The following is an 8458-nucleotide window of genomic DNA, read 5'->3' on the forward strand; positions in this document are numbered from 1 at the left end:
ATGGCACTTCTCACACTAAATAGTAGGTGTAGGTCATGTTTACTTTTCGACAGGGGCTATCCTAAAGAACGTCGCTACCCCAGCCCTTAAGCGTATGCCAAATTTAGGATATGCAGTCGAAACGGAATTTATTTCTGCGCAATATGACTCCTCATTAATTTGTTGCAATTTTCTTTTCATGAATAGCAAATCTTATAGTTGTGGTAGAAAGTCACTATTGCATTCTTAAAGAGAGGCCCGATCCTTCAAGAGGCGGTGCCATGAGGTGGTCTTTACCATATGAAGAGATATGCCTATGTCAACGTGTATTAGGACCTGTAACGTCGTGTCCAAAAAGGGAGAAGGAGTATGTAAATGACGAGCTGTGGTTTGTTGATGATACGAGTCAACTTATTAATAATACAAATTGGACGAAGGATACACTTGATCAACTTTTGGACCGAATTGCATATTGTGGTAAGAAACTAATTCTAAGAACAACAACAAGAAGACGAGGAAGAAGAAGAAAAAGAAGAAGAAGAAGAAAAGAAGAAGAAGAAGAAGAAAAAGAAGAAGAAGAAGAAGAAGAAGAAGAAGAAGAAGAAGAAGAAAAAGAAGAAGAAGAAAAAGAAGAAGAAGAAGAAGAAGAAGAAGAAGAAGATGAAGATGAAGATGAAGATGAAGATGAAGATGAAGAAGATGAAGAAGATGAAGAAGATGAAGAAGATGGAGAAGATGAAGAAGATGGAGAAGATGGAGAAGATGGAGAAGATGGAGAAGATGAAGAAGATGAAGAAGATGAAGAAGATGGAGAAGATGGAGAAGATGGAGAAGATGGAGAAGATGAAGAAGAAGGAAGAGAAGAAGAAGTTAGTTTAATTCTATTTTAATTTTTGTTTTTTCTGTCGTCACGATCATAAGAGTATCATTCGCGTATTACTAAACATTCATATCACATTGAAATTTAATTAGTTTTAATTAATAAGCATATTATTAGATTAACTTTTAGATGATTCTCATTTTGCCTTTGCGAGTTATACATGATTATGTGTATTACACTACTGTATAGACGATGTGTTGTAATTTTATTCTGGTGTACCAGAACGTATTTAAATTTCACAATATTTTTGCTAAACGAATTAATCTGCCAGATATTTTTGCACATAACCATTATATAGCCAGAGATTTCCAGTGGTACACGATGCCCTTTTAATAGTTGTTAAAACAATTTCTAATATACCGAGATATCTATTAAAATCAGTGCACTTGGTTCAACAAAGTTTATTGTGCAATTCTATATCGAAAGCTTTATGTCACTTACCCATGTTATCTTTGTGTAACGTTCACCAATTTTCCTTATTTTGAAATCTCCAGAAGATATTGATGAATGTACTTTGGGTACTCACAACTGTGACGCAAATGCTGTTTGCACCAATACCATTGGTTCTTTTACATGTACATGTAATGCCGCTTATAATGGAGACGGGGTAACATGCACAGGTTAGTATTTTTGTAACATATCATTATTATACGTGAGTCAAAATAATTGCTTTAAGGTATCGGATAGCAATGTTTGCACAGTATTTTACCTTCTGATATCAAATAATTTTGATTTTATTCGCGATATAATACAAATTATTAAAAATCGATATTTTTAACATTTAACATTATCAATCTAATGATATGTACTTAAAGTGACCTTTCGTTTGACCTTTCGTATTGAAGATATGCATTAGAAAATAATATACATCTTCAATATGAAAGGTCAGCACTTCCAATGATGGACGCCCGGGGATGGACGGCTTTTCCTTCAAGCTAAATACACTTTAAGTACATGTCATTAAATTTATTAAGTTAACTTCGAAGACTTTTAAATATCAAAAAATATAACAATTTTAATAATTTACTATATAATTTGTATTATATCGCGAATTTCACAAAATCAAAATTAGTTGATATCTGAAGGAAATTCCTCGTATTCAGAATATAATGTGGTATGTCTGATGTGTTCTAACTGATGTGGTCAAACAAAAAATACTGTGTTTTTGCTATCCGATTCCTAAAGTTCTCAAAACAAATCCGTTTCAATACGAATATTTGTGATATGATAATAATACATTATAATACCAAGCGTTATTAAGTTTTAATTGTATCACATTTCAGACTACAAGAAACATTTAAATTTTTCTCTTGTTCAGACCTCAAAATCTGTGTTTTTCCTAATAATTTATGACTTATTTCATACATATTTGTACAGATATCGATGAATGCACTTTGAGTACTAACATCTGTGACACAAATGCTGCTTGCACCAACACCATAGGTTCCTTCACATGTACATGCAATGCCGGTTACAGTGGAGATGGGGTAGTATGCACTGGTTAGTCTATGTTGTACCATATCTCCAGTTTAATTACCACCTACCGGGAGTCAAAGTACTTTTTGGAAATGGTGCATTCAAAAATACCCTTTTATGGTTGCTTTAAGCTTTCAAAGCATAATCATTTCAGTATCAATATTAAGAGACTTGATCAATCAAAAAGGTATAATCTTGCTAACCTAGGCCAATTCATTCCAGTGTTTTTTAAGTTTAATAGTGTCATGTTTCAGAGTACAAGAAACATTTTAACCTTTCGTTTATAATACTTCACCATCTTTCCCCCTAATATTTTCTGGTTATTTTATATATTTTTGTGCAGATATTAATGAATGTACTTTGAATGCTGATAACTGTGACGCAAATGCTGCTTGTACCAATACCGTTGGTTCCTTCACATGCGTATGCAATGCCGGTTACAGTGGAGATGGAGCAACATGCACAGGTTGGTCTATTTTGTATGATATCACCATTCAATTCATTTCAAATATTTGTCACATTTACGCGAGTTCAACTACTTTTTGTCAATGATGCATTCCTAATATGATTGCTTTAAGTAAATTCGTTTCAGTATTAATGTTTTGTGATACATATGATACATATGATACATAATTATTACCGAGTACATGAAATTTTGTCACCGTTTTTGTTTGATTGTTGTTGTTTTTTGTTTGTTTGTTTTTGATAATACCTCAAAATTGGTGTCTAACCTAATTTATTATGCCCTACTTCATACATTTTGTACAGATCGTGACGAATGTACTTTGGATACTGATAACTGTGACGCAAATGCTGTTTGCACCAATACCATTGGTTCCTTCACATGTGCATGTAATGCTGGTTACATTGGAGATGGAATAACGTGCACAGGTTGGCCTATTTTGTACCATATCGCCATTCCATTTATTCTAAATAATTGTCACTAATTCGCGAGTCAACTACAGTTTCCAAATGGTGACTTATTTTATAATTCTTTTACAGATATAGATGAATGTACTTTGGGTACTGATAACTGTGACGCAAATGCTGTTTGCACCAATACCGCTGGTTCATTTACATGTGCTTGTGATGCCGGTTACACAGGAGATGGAATAACATGCACAGGTTGGTCAATTTTTTAACATATCGTCATTCTATTTAATTCAAATGATTGTCACTTATACGCGAGCATTAGGCCTACTGTTTGGAAATGGTGTCTTTTTATAATTCTTTTACAGATATAAATGAATGTACTTTGGATACTGATAACTTATGATACATAATTATTACCGAGTACATGAAAATTTTTCACCGTTTTTGTTTGATTGTTGTTGTTTTTTGTTTGTTTGTTTTTGATAATACCTCAAAATTGGTGTCTAACCTAATTTATTATGCCCTACTTCATACATTTTGTACAGATCGTGACGAATGTACTTTGGATACTGATAACTGTGACGCAAATGCTGTTTGCACCAATACCATTGGTTCCTTCACATGTGCATGTAATGCTGGTTACATTGGAGATGGAATAACATGCACAGGTTGGTAAATTTTATATCATATCGCCATTCTATTTATTTCAAAATGATTGTCACTAATTCGCGAGTCAACTACAGTTTCCAAATGGTGACTTATTTTATAATTCTTTTACAGATACAAATGAATGTACTTTGGATACTGATAACTGTGACGCAAATGCTGTTTGCACCAATACCGCTGGTTCCTTCACATGTGCATGTAATTCCGGTTACAGTGGAGATGGAATAACATGTACAGGTTGGTCAATTTTGTAACATATCACAATTCTATTAATTCAAATGATTGTCACCTATTCGCGAGCCAAATTACCATTTGGAAATAATTTGTGACTTATTTCATAATTCTTTTACAGATATAAATGAATGCACTTTGGATACTGATAACTGTGACGCAAATGCTGTTTGTACCAATACCGTTGGTTCCTTCTCATGTGCATGTAATGCCGGTTACAGTGGAGATGGAATAACATGTACAGGTTGGTCTAGTTTGTAACATATCGCCATTCAGTTTATTTCCAACGATTGTTACTGATTCTCGAGCCAAACTGCCGTTTGGGAATGGTAACTTATTTCATAATGATTTTACATATATAAATGAATGTACTTTGGATACTGATAACTGTGACGCAAATGCTGCTTGTACCAATACCGTTGGCTCACTCTCATGTGCATGTAATGTTGGTTACAGTGGAGATGGAATAACATGCTCAGGTTGGTCTATCTTTTGGAAATGGTGCATTACCATCGATTTTATTTTACTATTGATAGCTTTAATCTTTCAGAAACAAGTTCGTTTTAGTGCCAGTATTTTGTAAATCAGCACATTATGTTGCCAAGCAAAGCCAATCTATTCAAGCGTTATTGAAATTAAATCGCACCGTGTTTAACAAAAATATATTTTGATTTGACATTTCTTTTCATTTTTCATACCTTGAAAATCTGTCTGTTACCTTATAAAGTATAACCTGATTAATACTTTTGTGAATTCTACATAGTTATGTATTATAAGACGACGGGGGAGGGCACATTAACCTACGGCTGGCACAAAAGAGAAATGCTTGGAACTATTTCTTTTTGTTATACAACCGGCTATTTTAAATATTGCATTTATACCAATAACTTAGTGAGAACATGGGTGCTAACTAGTTTATAATTACGGTTATCTGATACTAAGAAAATAAATGGCACCATTGCCAGTACTTCGTCGGTCAGTTGGAGCTCTTGGAAATGTGATGTGATTTGGTGCACGTGGCCGGATTTGGCAGTTGTCTATTAGCCCTCGGCCTGCTGCGCCATATTGTGTAACATGGACTGCAAGGGGATGAATTGCAACCAATAACCTTCAATTATAAACATCATTATTATACGTTATATTTGGTACCATTGTTCAGCTTTTCTATCCAGTGAAACCAAAATAAGTACGACCAATCGACCATTCCCATAAATGCCGCCATCATGGGATCGCACCCACGCTATTAAAATTGTGAAATACTGGCTATGTAAAAAACTTATTCCCAAAACAATTTCACTTGAATTTCTCATAAACCGAAAGGAAAGGGATCTGTATAACTAGCAAGCGTAGAGTAAAGTGCAAATTGTGGATTTTGGTGTAGAAACCTACGGCGGCTTTCACCAACCAACTCCACAGACCACCCACCCTATCCACTCAAACCCCTATGATTATATTATTCGATGGGCGGCCCTACCCCGGTTCTGTCACTAAAATGAGCGCAAAGGATGGATCTTTGATTAGCCTAAGTCCCTTGGGCGTAAACACACTCGTTTTAATACCAATGAAAACACTTGGTGTGTACCCCTCCCCTTCCTAGAACGAGGGTTAAAAAATATGCTAATTATAAAGCTAATTTGAATAATTCCAAATTAAGCACGATTTCTTGGCAACTTAATTGTAGGTATTATGGTAGCGGAACTTTAAAGGCTTATAAGGATGAGGATTCACAAAGAGAAAAGAATGAAGTTAATAGCTGGTATAAAAGATATACAAAGAAAGTTATTCCGCACCGGTTATGTAAACAATGTATCTTTGTATTAAGATTGCAAGAATATTTATACTCAACAAAATGTTTATACAAGTCTACCTTTTCCCCAAAGGATGCAGTGCACCCATGCCTCTTGGTATCAGTGGTACCCAGCTCAGTGCCTCTTCTAATTCTGATGGTCGCGAGCCTTCAGAAGGCAGACTAAACAACAACAATTTTTGGGCATCTGCAAGTGAAGACCCCAACAGGTGGTTCCAGGTGGAGTTCCAATCTGTAGTTATAATCACAGGGATTATCACGCAAGGAAGTGGGCATACTGGGTACTTAGAAGAGCTTCAAATTGCGTTTGGATATTCTGAAAGCTCATTGCTTTTTATAAAGGATGCTGGTGATAATATCATAGTAAGTACGCTTTCTGGCGGTTTATATAAAATATATCTTCATCATACTGATCGGTTATATGCCCTCCTATCCGGAATAAATCGTTAGCTACATTCTAAGGTCCACAAGTTATAAGTTCCCCCTAAATACTTTTTAAAATAAATAAAAAATATATTAAACAAAATGCAAATCAATAACAGGTATGTATAGAATTTGTTTTAGACATATGGACCAAATTATAGCGTTACGCGTTATTTCGCATTGTTTCATTATATAAACAAAGAGACCGTTTTAGAAAGTGTTAAAAGTCGCATCTGAGTCCAAACAATACAGAAGGACACCCTATTCATGTGTTTGTTAGAAACCCTGACTGCTATAGACTCATGTGCAAGTTTTCTCTCTTCTTACAAAATTAAATGTCAATTGGTCCACAGGGTAAAACCGATACGCTATGCATATCTTTTTGCATGTTTACATTTTGTAAGATATTGTTAGACTTATTTTAACAAGTACTAGGGAGAACTTACAAGTTGTGGACCCTATACAATAGTAAACATGTTCTTCATCCGTCAGACATGTTGTTATAAATTAGTGAGAGTCCTAAAAGGTGCTATCCGTTATTAGTGATAGTTTATAGAAATGGTATGTAGAATGTCGAGGGGGGAACTTGAATCACAAGGACTATACGACTAGTTTTAAGGTGATACCAAGGGTCATTTTAAAAATGAGTGTCAAAAATTTTAAGGTATAAAAACAGTTTAATTTCAAATTCCAAAAGTTCGAGAGAACCATTTCTAAGAGTGTTACATGAAGAAAAAGGGAAAGCAAGGGATAATTCAAAACTTTAGAGCGGACTCAATCAAAACTCCCACTCCCGGGCGTAAATATTGAACGGTCCCTAATTCGATAAGAGGGTGTAGAATAAAAATGGTGCAAAAACACACAGATATCGATCAAATATCGGAAGAACAGAGGCAATGGATTGTGTCACATGTAACATTGTGTTCCTTGTGGCAGATTTGAGATGCCTTCAATCTAAGCCTGATAAAATGATTAGGAATACGAACCTGGGAGTAAGGGATAAAGCTTAAGTTTCATTCCCATCATGTAATTTTACTGTAATTTTAATTGAATTATCTCTTTTTTTTCTATTTTTATCCAGACATTTACTGCAAATACTGATACAAATGCCGAGGTTTCTATTTCTCTCCCTGAACCAATCAATGCACAGATTTTGCGCATCATTCCAGTAACCTGGAATTTTTGGAGCTCTCTTCGTATGGAAGTAGTTGGGTGCAATTGAAGTGTAATTATTGCTGCACCGGGAGGATAAGTGACGTGCCATTTCACTTAGAGGGGTTGAGAGTTTAAGTGGGTTTTTTTTGGGGGGGGGGGGGTAAGACTTTTCAAATTGTTCATGCATTAATATTGAAAAGATTAGGTGTGAAAGTTTTTTTAGTGATAGTGGAGAATTTTTATCTTATTTATTTAATACGCTGTAAAGGGTTTTTTTTATGAACGCCGATCGAAATCCTGCACTATAATCGAAGACATAATTAAAAAGACTAGTTTGCGTATGACATCAGCTGTCAATTAAACTCAGAAACAATTATTTTGTTGAGTTGTCGTGATGATTGAGCTTCTGAACGCCGCGGTAAAACAGCATGCCTTAATTCTGCATCTTCAAAAATACAAATCGTAGCAAGTACGGTTAGGTTAGGTCTTAATTATAATTCCTTCCGAAGGCACTTTGTCAACCATGCAAAAAAGGTGTTTTTTGCCTTGTAAAAGTACAGTAAATTTGGCAATTTTCTGTGATTTACTTTTCTCTGATGGAGGCACTTCAAGAATCAGCCTTCCTCTTACGCATTACTAACCAACCAAGAGTCGTTGGGAGTTTTATTGACAGTGACGTCAGTCTTAATTAACGAATATATAATACCAACAGCGTCATGTTATTTTAAATGTTACTGTATCACTTCAAGCATCAACTGATTCATCAACTGCCATTTTAAGGTGTTTACGGCTCAGTGCGTTAAAACAAGAAAAGTCTCGGGTAAACCTATGTTGAGTTTTAGATCATTTGTCATCTAAATCATTAGTTTCTACTGATATTGGTGGTCTTTAACTGTGAGAGTTCTGAATATGAGAAAATTCCACCCGAAATTAGCCATTTTTTATTGAAACCCGTGTAATACGTAATA

This window comes from Amphiura filiformis, chromosome 18 (genome assembly GCF_039555335.1).
Source record: "Amphiura filiformis chromosome 18, Afil_fr2py, whole genome shotgun sequence".
Lineage (NCBI taxonomy): Eukaryota > Metazoa > Echinodermata > Ophiuroidea > Amphilepidida > Amphiuridae > Amphiura > Amphiura filiformis.